The sequence below is a fragment of the Triticum urartu genome, chromosome 6 (genome assembly GCF_003073215.2).
Source record: "Triticum urartu cultivar G1812 chromosome 6, Tu2.1, whole genome shotgun sequence".
Taxonomy (NCBI): Eukaryota; Viridiplantae; Streptophyta; class Magnoliopsida; order Poales; family Poaceae; genus Triticum; species Triticum urartu.
In genome coordinates this window covers 563251659-563263798 of record NC_053027.1, presented here as the reverse complement: position 1 = coordinate 563263798, position 12140 = coordinate 563251659, and the positions used below count along the sequence as shown (strand labels likewise).

At 43.7% G+C, this 12140-nt stretch overlaps 1 pseudogene; it reads left to right on the top strand.

Annotated features, from left to right (window-relative positions):
• Positions 1-10120: 10120 nt before the first annotated feature.
• Positions 10121-11644, top strand: LOC125517041 (annotated as a pseudogene).
• The last annotated feature ends 496 nt before the right edge of the window (positions 11645-12140 follow it).

The window sequence follows — 12140 nt, the reverse complement described above, 5'->3', positions numbered from 1 at the left end:
CCTTTGCAGTAGAAGCACTCAATTTCAGGCTTAGGTCTAGACTTGGGTTTTTTCACTTGAGCAGCAACTTGCTTGCCGTTCTTCTTGAAGATCCCCTTTCTTCCCTTTGTCCCTTTACTTGAAACTAGTGGTTTTGTTTACCATCAACACTTCATGCTTTTCTTGATTTCTACCTTTGTCGATTTCAGCATCACGAAGAGCTTGGGAATCGTTTCCGTTATCCCTTGCATATTATAGTTCATCACGAAGTTCTACTAAATTGGTAATGGTTACTAGAGAATTCTTTCAATCACTATTTTATCTGGAAGATTAACTCCCACTTGATTCAAGCGATTGTAGTACCCAGACAATCTGAGCACATGCTCACTACTTGAGCTATTCTCCTCCATCTTTTAGCTATAGAACTTGTTGGAGACTTCATATCTCTCAACTCGGGTATTTGCTTGAAATATTAACTTCAACTCCTGGAACAGCTCATATGGTCCATGACGTTCAAAACATCTTTGAAGTCCCGATTCTAAGCCGTTTAAGCATGGTGCACTAAACTATCAAGTAGTCATCATATTGAGCTAGCCAAACGTTCATAACATCTGCATCTGCTCCTGCAATAGGTTTGTCACCTAGCAGTGCATCAAGGACATAATTCTTCTGTGCAGCAATGAGGATAAACCTCAGATCACGGATCCAATCCGCATCATTGCTACTAACATCTTTCAACTTAGTTTTCTCTAGGAACATATCAAAAATAAAACAGGGGAGCTAAACGCGAGCTATTAATCTACAACATAGATATGGTAATACTACCAGGACTAAGTTCATGATAAATTTAAGTTCAATTAATCATATTACTTAAGAACTCCCACTTATATAGACATCCCTCTAATCCTCTAAGTGATCATGTGATCCATATCAACTAAACCATGTCCGATCATCACGTGAGATGGAGTAGTTTCAATGGTGAACATCACTATGTTGATGATATCTACTATATGATTCACGCTCGACCTTTCGGTCTCAGTGTTCCGAGGCCATATCTGTTATATGCTAGGCTCGTCAAGTTTAACCTGAGTATTCCGCGTGTGCAACTGTTTTGCACCCGTTGTATTTGAACGTAGAGCCTATCACACCTGATCATCACGTGGTGTCTCAGCACGAAGAACTTTTGCAACGGTGCATACTCAGGGAGAACACTTATACCTTGATAATTAGTGAGAGATCATCTTATAAAGCTACCATCGAACTAAGCAAAATAATATGTATCAAAGATAAACATCACATGCAATCAAAATATGTGACATGATATGGCCATCATCATCTTGTGCCTTTGATCTCCATCTCCAAAGCTTCGTCATGATTTCCATCGTCACCGGCATGACACCATGATCTCCATCATCTTGATCTATATCAATGTGTCGTCACATGGTCGTCTCGCCAACTATTGCTCTTGCAACTATTGCTATCGCATAGCGATAAAGTAAAGCAATTATTTGGCGCTTGCTTCTTATGCAATAAAGAGACAACCATATGGCTTCTGCCAGTTGCCGATAACTCCAACAAAACATGATCATCTTATACAACAACTTATATCTCATCATGTCTTGACCATATCACATCACAACATGCCCTGCAAAAACAAGTTAGACGTCCTCTACTTTGTTGTTGCAAGTTTTACATGGCTGCTATGAGTTGAGCAAGAACCGTTCTTACCTATGCATCAAAACCACAATGATAGTTTGTCAAGTTGGTGCTGTTTTAACCTTCGCAGGGATCGGGCGTAGCCACACTCGGTTCAACTAAAGTTAGAGAAACTGACATCCGCCAGCCACTTGTGTGCAAAGCACGTCGGTAGAACTAGTCTCGCGTAAGCGTACGCGTAATGTCGGTCCGTGCCGCTTCATCCAACAATACCGCCGAACCAAAGTATGACATGCTGGTAAGCAGTATGACTTATATTGCCCACAACTCACTTGTGTTCTACTCGTGCATATGACATCTACACATAAAACCAGGCTCGGATGCCACTGTTGGGGAACGTAGTAATTTCAAAAAATTTCCTACGTACACGCAAGATCATGGTGATGCACATCAACGAGAGGGGAGAGTGTTGCTCACGTACCCTAGTAGACCGAAAGCGGAAGCGTTAGCTCAACGCGGTTGATGTAGTCGTACGTCTTCATGATCCGACCGATCAAGTACCGAACGCACGTCACCTCCGAGTTCAGCACACGTTCAACCAGATGACATCCCTCGAACTCCGATCCAACTGAATGTTGAGGGAGAGTTTCGTCAGCACGACGGCGTGGTGACGATGATGATGTTCTATCGACACAGGGCTTCGCCTAAGCACCGCTACAGTATTATCGAGGTGGACTATGGTGGAGGGGGGCACCACACACGGCTAAAAGATCAAACGATCATTTGTTGTGTATCTAGGGTGCCCCCTGCCCCCGTATATAAAGGAGCAAGGGGGGTGCGGCCGGCCTAGAGAGAGGTGCACCAGGAGGAGTCCCACTCCCACCGGGAGTAGGACTCCCCCCTTTCCTAGTTGGATTAGGACTTGGGAGGGGGAAAGAGGAGGGAGAGATGAAGGAAGGGGGGGCGCCGCCCCCCTCTCCTTGTCCTATTCGGACTAGGGGGGAGGGGTGCGCGGCCCAGCCCTGGCCGCCTCTCCTCTTCTCCATAAAGGCCCACTAAGGCCCATTAACCTCCCGGGGGGGGGGGTTCCGGTAACCTCCCGGTACTCCGGTAAAATCTCGATTTCACCCGGGACACTTCCGATATCCAAACATAGGCGTCCACTATATCAATCCTCATGTGTTGACCATTTCGAGACTCCTCGTCATGTCTGTGATCACATCCGGGACTCCGATCAACCTTCGGTACATCAAAATATATAAACTCATAATATAACTGTCATCGAAACGTTAAGCGTGCGGACCCTACGGGTTCGAGAACTATGTAGACATGACCGAGACACGTCTCCGGTCAATAACCAATAGCGGAACCTGGATGCTCATATTGGCTCCCACATATTCTACGAAGATCTTTATCGGTCAGACCGCATAACAACATACGTTGTTCCCTTTGTTATCAATATGTTACTTGCCCGAGATTCGATCGTCGGTATCTCAATACCTAGTTCAATCTCGTTACCGGCAAGTCTCTTTACTCGTTCCATAATACATCATCCCACAACTAACTCATTAGCTACAATGCTTGCAAGGCTTAAGTGATGTGCATTACTGAGAGGGCCCAGAGATACCTCTTCGACAATCGGAGTGACAAATCCTAATCTCGAAATACGCCAACCCAAGAAGTACCTTTGGAGACACCTGTAGAGCACCTTTATAATCACCCAGTTACATTGTGACATTTGGTAGCACACAAAGTGTTCCTCCGGTAAACGGGAGTTGCATAATCACATAGTCATTGGAACATGTATAAGTCATGAAGAAAGCAATAGCAACATACTAAACAATCGGGTGCTAAGCTAACGGAATGGGTCAAGTCAATCACATCATTCTCCTAATGATGTGATCCCGTTAATCAAATGACAACTCTTTGTCTATGGCTAGAAAACATAACTATCTTTGATCAACGAGCTAGTCAAGTAGAGGCATACTAGTGACACTCTGTTTGTCTATGTATTCACACATGTATCATGTTTCCGGTTAATACAATTCTAGCATGAATAATAAACATTTATCATTATATAAGGAAATAAATAATAACTTTATTATTGCCTCCAGGGCATATTTCCTTCAAGAACATGAAAATGCGTTTTGAATATTCACTTACTCCTTTTGCATTACTTTCAGTATTGCAACAATATTATTTGAATAAAAATCAAAGTAAAGAAACTTACTCCTTTTGATCCTTTGTAGCTATTGAGCATCCAACAAGAAGAAACCTGCCAAATGAGCATAGATTTGTTGCTTATATTGCTTTGAAAGCACTGACCAAAGTTAGAGAAACTGAGAAAAAGGACAAAGGGCTTCGTGCTAACCTTTTGCATATAAGTCTTAGAATTGTTGAAAGAATATGGAAACCAGCACATGATCAGATTGCACGACGTCGATAAGTTGATGTCTCCAACCAAAAACGGTAGAGTAGGTCGCAAGGAAAATGATCTTGATCTCTCCACGATATCTACAATCCCGCTAAACAGAAGGAAAGCACTTAGAAATCTTTCTAGGTCTTTGGGTGTTAGCTGTACAACATTACATAAGAGGTTTAAGTGGGGAGAGCTAAAGCGTCACACCAAGAGCCTAAAGCCTTTACTAAAGCCGGTTAACAAGATAGCGAGGCTCAAATTTTGCATTTCCATGTTGGATGAAGCGATATTGGAAAATGCCAGGCCTAGCTTCGTTGACATGAGCAGGATTATACACATAGATGAGAAGTGGTTTGATATGACTAAAAGGAAATGCACCTAATATCTCCTTCCAAAAGAAGAAGGCCCCTTGCGCATTGTTAAGAATAAGAACAATATAGTTAAGGTCATGTTCCTCACAATTGTTGCCAGTCCTAGGTATGATGAAGATGGTTTTGTAACATTTGATGGTAAAATTGGAGTTTGGGCCTTTGTGAAAGAGACTCTAGCTGCTCGTAGAAGTCAATATAGGGAAAGGGGGCTTTGAAACTCAAGTTAGTTACAGTGACCAGAGAAGTCATGAGGCAAATATATCTGTCAAAAGGTGGCCAGCTATACAAGACATGTGGCCTGAATATGACGTTCGAAAAAGAACTTTTATCCAATAGGACAATGTGAGAACACATGTTCTACCTACTATGAAGCTTTTCTAGAAGTTGGAGCACAAATAGAACTTGATATTCAGTTGATGTAGCAACCTGCAAGCTCTCCATACATGAATGTGTGAGACCCGAGCTTCTTCAAGTAGATTTAACCCTTACCATATTGGAAATGATCTATGATTATTAAGGGAATTGATAGAAGGTGTTGAGAAAGAAGTTGAAGAAATAAGCATGAATTACAAGATCACCCATATGAATAAAGAGAGACTCTAGAGGGAAGAAAGTCTATCAACAAAATTGAAATTTATAGGACAACACTAATTGCGACGAAAGGAAAAGAAGAGAAAGGAAAGGAAAAGGAGTATGTGTAGTGTTGAGTATTTATAGGAATTTATACTCCTTGTATTTGTCTTGTGTACTCCTTGTGTATTTCTATGTTAACATAATTGGAGTAATTAGATTAATTTGAATTACTTGTAATATTTTGATAATTTGGAATAATTGAATTAATTGGAATAATTTGGATTAATTTGATTGTTTGGATTAATTGGATCAATTGGAATTATTTGGATTGATTGTAATAATTTGGAATAACTGTATTAATTTGGAAAGGGGGATGACTGGATCAATTTTAATGGTTTATATTACTTGGAATAATTGAATTATCGGGATTAATTGGAATAATTTGGATTAATTTGAATAACTGGCTTAATTGAAAGAGGAAAAGAGGAGAAAGGAAAGGAAAGGAACGGACAAGTTATGATCCTACTCCTATAGCATAGGTAATACTACCCCCATAAGCCTATGTAATCCTACTCCTAGACCATAGGTAATCCTTACTCCCATAAGCCTATGTAATCCTACTCCTATACCATAGTTAATACTACTCCCATAAGCCTAGTTATACCACTGGATTTTCTCCTAATTTCAAATTAACAAAAGCACAAACATTTGAGTACAATTACTCCGGTGAATAGGAATTATTGGATACTCCAGTGAGCATGAGCACTCCTAATATTAGGGTACTGCAAATATTGTTTCTGAATGTATACTTTGTCAAGTTTCCTAAATTCATACTTTGTCAAGTGTCACTGAAATAATAAGCCTAGTTTCATGTAAGCCTTAACAACAATATAACAACTGTAAATGACGTCCTGGATATCATATTGACCTACTCCAGTGAACAAATTGTCATTGAATTAACATCAATAAAATGACATCATGGACATCATATTAACAACAATATACAATTAAGGGAGTAAACGAAAGTAAAACGACAATAACTATGCCAATACTAGTATTCCTAAGTTACGCTGACTATGCCAACATGAGTACTCCTAAATGATAGTAACCATGTCAACAAGAGTAATTCAGTTACTCCTAATTCGTGACCTACTTCTGTTGCTTGACAGGAACTCCTACAATGTCTGGAACTCCTACAATGACTAAACTTTACACATTGCAGTTGACATTGAGCAGTTTGCAATACTTCATATTCTTTGCATACTCCACATGGAGTAAGGTTGGCACATTGAGTAGTTTCATATTCTTTAATTGGAATAATTGGCACATTAAGGCTGACCAATTTTCATTAAATAAAGACTGATCATGTGTAGTGAACAACCAATCATAAGTAAAACTGCAAAGAATAAGCCACTGCACAATACTTCATCTGAACTTTGTTTAAACATCATTGCAGAAGTTTGTACACGAGTAGGTCAAATTCAGTAACCTACACACTATGGTGACTAAAGACGGGTCGGCTCGAAGAGTACCCGCGAGTGATTCACGGATTGGGTTCGAAAGGACGTTTGTCCCGACGGCCCTCTGAGTGGATCTTTGTGGCGGAGCGACGGGGTAGGTTGAGACCACCTAGGAGAGAGGTGGGCCTAGCCCTGGTCGGCGTCCGCGGTTATTTCAAAATAACACGCTTAACGAGATTTTGGTATTTGATCTGAGTCTGGTCACTGGCCTATACGCACTAACCAACTACGCGGGAACAGTTATGGGCACTCGCCATCGTGGTATCAGCCGAAGCCTTCTTGACGTCAGCGACTGAGCAGCGCGTGCCGGGTTGGACTGGAACGTCTGCTCTTGTATAAGGGAGGCTAGGTCTGCTCGCCGGCCGCGTACGCAACGTGCAGGTGTGCAATGGGCGATGGGCCCAGACCCCTGCGCCATAGGATTTAGACCGGCGTGCTGACCTCTCTGTTGTGCCTAGGTAGGGCTGCGACGTGTTGATCTTCTGAGGCCGGGCATGACCCAGAAAAGTGTGTCCAGACAAAGGGGATCGAGCGTGTTGGAAAATGTGGTGCACCCCTGCAGGGAAGTTAATCTATTCGAATAGCCGTGATCTTTGGTAACAGGACGACTTGGAGTTGTACCTTGACCTTATGACAACTAGAACCGGATACTTAATGAAACACACCCTTCCAAGGGCCAGATACAACCGGTGATCGCTCTCTCACAGGGCGACGAGGGGAGGATCATCGATTAGGACTATGCTATGCGATGTTACTTGGTGAACTTACCATCTACTCTCTTCTTCTGCTGCAAGATGGAGGTTACCAGAAGCGTAGTCTTCGATAGGACTAGCTATCCCCCTCTTATTCCGGCATTCTGCAGTTCAGTCCACATATGATACCCTTATTTCATTTGATACCATTGCATACATATGTAGTGTAGCTCCTTGCTTGCAAGTACTTTGGATGAGTACTCACGGTTGCTTTGCTCCCTCTTTTCCCCCTTTCTACCCGATTGCCGCGACCAGACGATGGAGTCCAGGAGCCCGACGCCACCGTCGACGACGACTCCTACTACACTGGAGGTGCCTACTACTACGTGCAGCCCGCTGACGACGACCAGGAGTAGTTTAGGAGGATCCCAGGCAGGAGGCTTGCGCCTCTTTCGATCCGTATCCTAGTTTGTACTAGCCTTCTTAAGGCAAACTTGTTTAACTTATGTCTGTACTCAGATATTGTTGCTTCCGCGGACTCGTCTATGATCGAGCTCTTGTATTCGAGCCTTCGAGGCCCCTGGCTTGTAATATGATGCTTGTATGACTTATTTTATTTGTAGAGTAGTGTTGTGATATCTTCCCGTGAGTCCCTGATCTTGATCGTACATGTTTGCGTGTATGATTAGTGTAAGATTGAATCGGAGGCGTCACACTATACACTGTGTAAGTTTCATGCAATTTAGATGAACATAAGTGCACAAACATCGTTTTGTACATTAAATCCACTGACTGAATTTCTACAAACTGAACTTGTGCACAAACAATTTTTAAACAAATTGGATTACTGCTCACCCTAGAGATGTCGGAGAAGGAGGAGGTGCTGGAGCGCCGATGAGCGTCCAGTGCTATCCCGCTTGCCCACCGCAGAGCGCTAACCGACGTGTTGCTTGCCCACTGCCGAGTGCCGTCATGCTTGCTTTGGAGCTAGGGTTCCCGCCTCCGGCTTCCCCGCCACCGGATATGCATTCCGATCACTGGATCCACCAAAAATTGAAGCTTTTTTCGGTGGAAGTCAACGAGGTGAGGACGGAAGGGACGAGGCGAGAGGGACAAAGGCGAGAAGGAGGACACATGGGAGGTGCCGAGGGGGCGTTGGTGAGAAGGGACGATGCCAGTGTGTCGGAGGCGAGGAGGGAGCAATGGACGCGAGGGGGGCTTTGCGACAACGTGTTTTTTTTGCAAAAATCGAGGGGACACTTATTTCGATACGGATGGAGTATTTTATTGTTCTGAGTAGAGAGAAGTGCATATTACACCCCCCAACTCTAGCCCTAGTCTAATATACACCCCTCAACTTCAATACCGTCCAAAATACACCCCCAACTATCAAAACCGGCTAGAATTCAACCCTCCCCTCCCTGTTGACCGGTTTTGACCCAGTTTGACCGGTTTTGACTGAGTGAACAGTAAAAATAAAAATTTTAATAACAAATTTTTTTTGACAAAATTCAAAAAGTTCCAAGTTTTTGCACGCGTGAACAGTAAATTCAAAAAAAATCACCTTTTTAGCATGTTTGGATACCTGAGTAAATTTGAGATGTTCGTAAATTCAAAAAAAATTCAAAATTTTCAACATGGTGAACAGTAATTCGGGAAAAAATCCAAAAAAATCACCAAGCGCTCAAACATCATCCATGCAAAAAAAGGGTTTTAAAAAAAATCGATTTTACTGTTCACCAAGCTGAAATTTTGAAAAAAAAAATCAAATTTACTCAGGTGTCCAAACATGCTGAAAAGGTGATTTTTTTTATTTACTGTTCACACGATGAAAAAAACTTGGAACATTTTTGAATTTTTTCAAAAAAAAATATTTATGGTTTTTAAAATTTTATTTTTACTGTTCACTCAGTCAAAACTGGTCAAACTGGGTCAAAACCGGTCAACAGGGAGGGGAGGGTTGAATTATGGCCAGTTTTGAGAGTTGGGATGTATATTAGACGGTATTAAAGTTGGGGATGTATATTAGACTAGGGCTAGAGTTGGGGGTGTAATATGCACTTCTCTCTTCTGAGTACAGATAAATTACACGTCTCATCGGAAATCTGAGCCTAGCCGCCGCACTACACCGGCGAGCAACTCCGCCTCCCATCGCCCCCTGACCAACAAATCTCGACCGTACTCCGCTCGTCGACCCCGCCGCCCTCGGCTCGCTCTGGTCCGTCTCGGCCCATCGACGGCACCCACCCCGTCGCCCTCGGCTCATTCTAGTCCGGCTCGTCCGACCGACGGCACTGACGCCGCCGCACTCCGCCTCGTGCTCCACGTCCGGCTCCTCCCGCCGACGCCACCGCCCTCGGCTTGCTCTGGTCTGGCTCCTTCCACCGATGGCACAGACGACCCCGCCCTCGGTTACCTTCAAGTGCTGCACATCCGGCAAGGTGAGGACGAGATCCACAGCTCACCTGTTAATTAAGATTTTGGTGCTTTTCTGTATCCTACACCAGATATGAGTCTGCTGAAAAAAAAGATGAATGTTGGTTCAATGTCTTGTAACGCCAAAGACTCGTATGATCTTTAAATATTGGGTATACAGTGACATTTGGGTTGTTTGGATCTGTGTCAATTTGAAATCTATACAAAATTTCTCCTTGTGTGAAATTCATGTTATTTGTCATTTGTCATATATACTTGCCATTTGAACTTGCAACCTTCTGTATACAACACCAGGGTATCTGGGTATGGCTGTCCATTGAGTAATAAACAAATCAAAATATACAAGTGAGGAGTTGGAGTTGACAGCCTAGCTCTTTGACAAATTCCAAAATGTGCTTGTGGAGTTGGGAGTTGAGAATTTGGAGTAGTGGAGGGTTCCTAAAGAGGGCCTGATCAATCGTTTCGATCCAATCCATGGATGGAGCGATAGAGAACGCGGGGGCGGGGGCAAGCCCGGGAGGGGCTGGGACGGCGGCGGCGGGGGAGCCGACGTGGTGCTGGACCTTGCCGGTGCCAGCGCCTGTCGGTGTGCTACCAGAGGCGTTCGCCAATCACGACGACCTCATCCTCCTTGAGGCCGGCGACGACCTCCTACTCGACCACCTGCAGGGTCGGTAAGCCCCTCCCATCGAGATTACCCTGCTGATCCAATAACCGGTCCTTAGAAGTCAGAACCACGCTCTTTATTCAGATCATCAATTAGGGCCATCAACTGTCAAGTTCCTAGACCAATCGATGTAGTATCTAAGTTGATATGTAGTTCTTCACTATTAGCCCATTAGTCAGATGAGTGCACGGTCTGTGGAAAAGAGCACCACCATGAAAAATACACGTTGACTGTTCCCGAGCCGAAGGCCGAGGCTGGTTAAATAAACAGTGAAATGTACTACAGCTATATTATTAAATCACATCCTTGCACCACTAGTTCAGCTGCAATAGAGTTATCATTATCTGTTGAGCTACTGTTGTACAGTAGGCGCACATGGTGTTTCCATCTGCGAGAAAAATTGATGCAGAGTGAAAGTATGGGGCCGCCCTGAAGAAGAAGCTGCTGCTGTTCTCTGCACATGATGTTCGTGGGCACATCCAATTCCATGTTCCTGATGCCAGGTGGCAAAGCAGTTGCGCCAAGCCTAAGACCTGACCACTCCAATGAAGATGGTACTGTCGCCAATGATGTGCTCGCTTCGATCATCAAAGTTGCACCTGGTAGCATCGAATTAGTCTGAACGGCTCTGCGGCTCGACAAGCTAAGTAGCTTTGTCAGGGAGAGGCCAAATGTGCTTGATGAGGATCTTGGAGATGGCTTCGGACATAAGAAGGGACAGTACACGTGGCAAGATCTCTGTGTGCTTGTTCAGTCCAGCGACAGCGAGCTGGTGGATGGGCTGAACTCTTCTGGACATGATTCTGCACAACTCCTTGTTGCATGACTGGCTGTGCCAGAAAATGCTGTGCTATCTGTCATGGAATCTGATGCTTTTACCCATAAGATTGTAACCCACTGCCTCGGCAGATTTGGCATGAAGGTTGAGCAGGAAGCAGGAAGCAGGAAGTTTGCCTGAAGAGCGCTCGGCGCAGGAAAGATGAAACTCGACAGCTTCATAGAGATATGGGAACGAAGCATTCCTTCAGGAATGCATGCAGACTTGCAGATGATTCAAGGGGAAGTGCTATATGAAAGGCTTTGGGCTAATATCTGGGTGCATAGTTTAAGTGTTGCTGATCTGCCATTGACGCCAGCTGAGAGGTTAGCAATACTATTCCGGGAGCAGCCAAGGTGGGTGTGGAAAGACCTGCAGCCCTACATTAGGTATAATTTGTAAATCACTTTTTGGTTCAAATTCTGTAGTTTAGTTCTCATGCAGACATCTTTCTCCCTTGATGGTTCAGGGACTTGTGAAGGACTTCTGTCAAATATGCAAGACGAAGAAAATTCAAAAAAAAAAAAATGCAAAACGAACACAACCAAGGGCTAACGCCGACCCTATTTTCACTGCTAGATGATCAACTTATCCTTCTACACCCACGCTTTGATTCTGGCCCTTGCTACTGCTGGTGTTGTTGACATGGTTTTGGTCCGGACATTGTCAGTAGATTGCTGCAACTGCATTTCATGCAAGCCACAATGATATTGGCGACAACAAACGAGGATTTCTTGTGCCATTCAGAGTGTCCGATCCAGCTTTATGGTGCAGACAGTTAAGTTACCTGAATTTCTTTTCAGTTTTGATTAGACGCAGTATCTGAACCTGGGTGCGTTGCTCATCTGTTGTACATTTACAGTATGTCTTAATTTTAACATGTGCAAGGCTTGTCCTAGCTAGTCATGTTTTTCAGATGTTCTCTTGAAGAATTTATTAATGCCCACCCAACGAATAGCAGAGGAAGGTATGGTAGGCGTCCGGAAACTGAAACTGCATTGCGGGTTGGG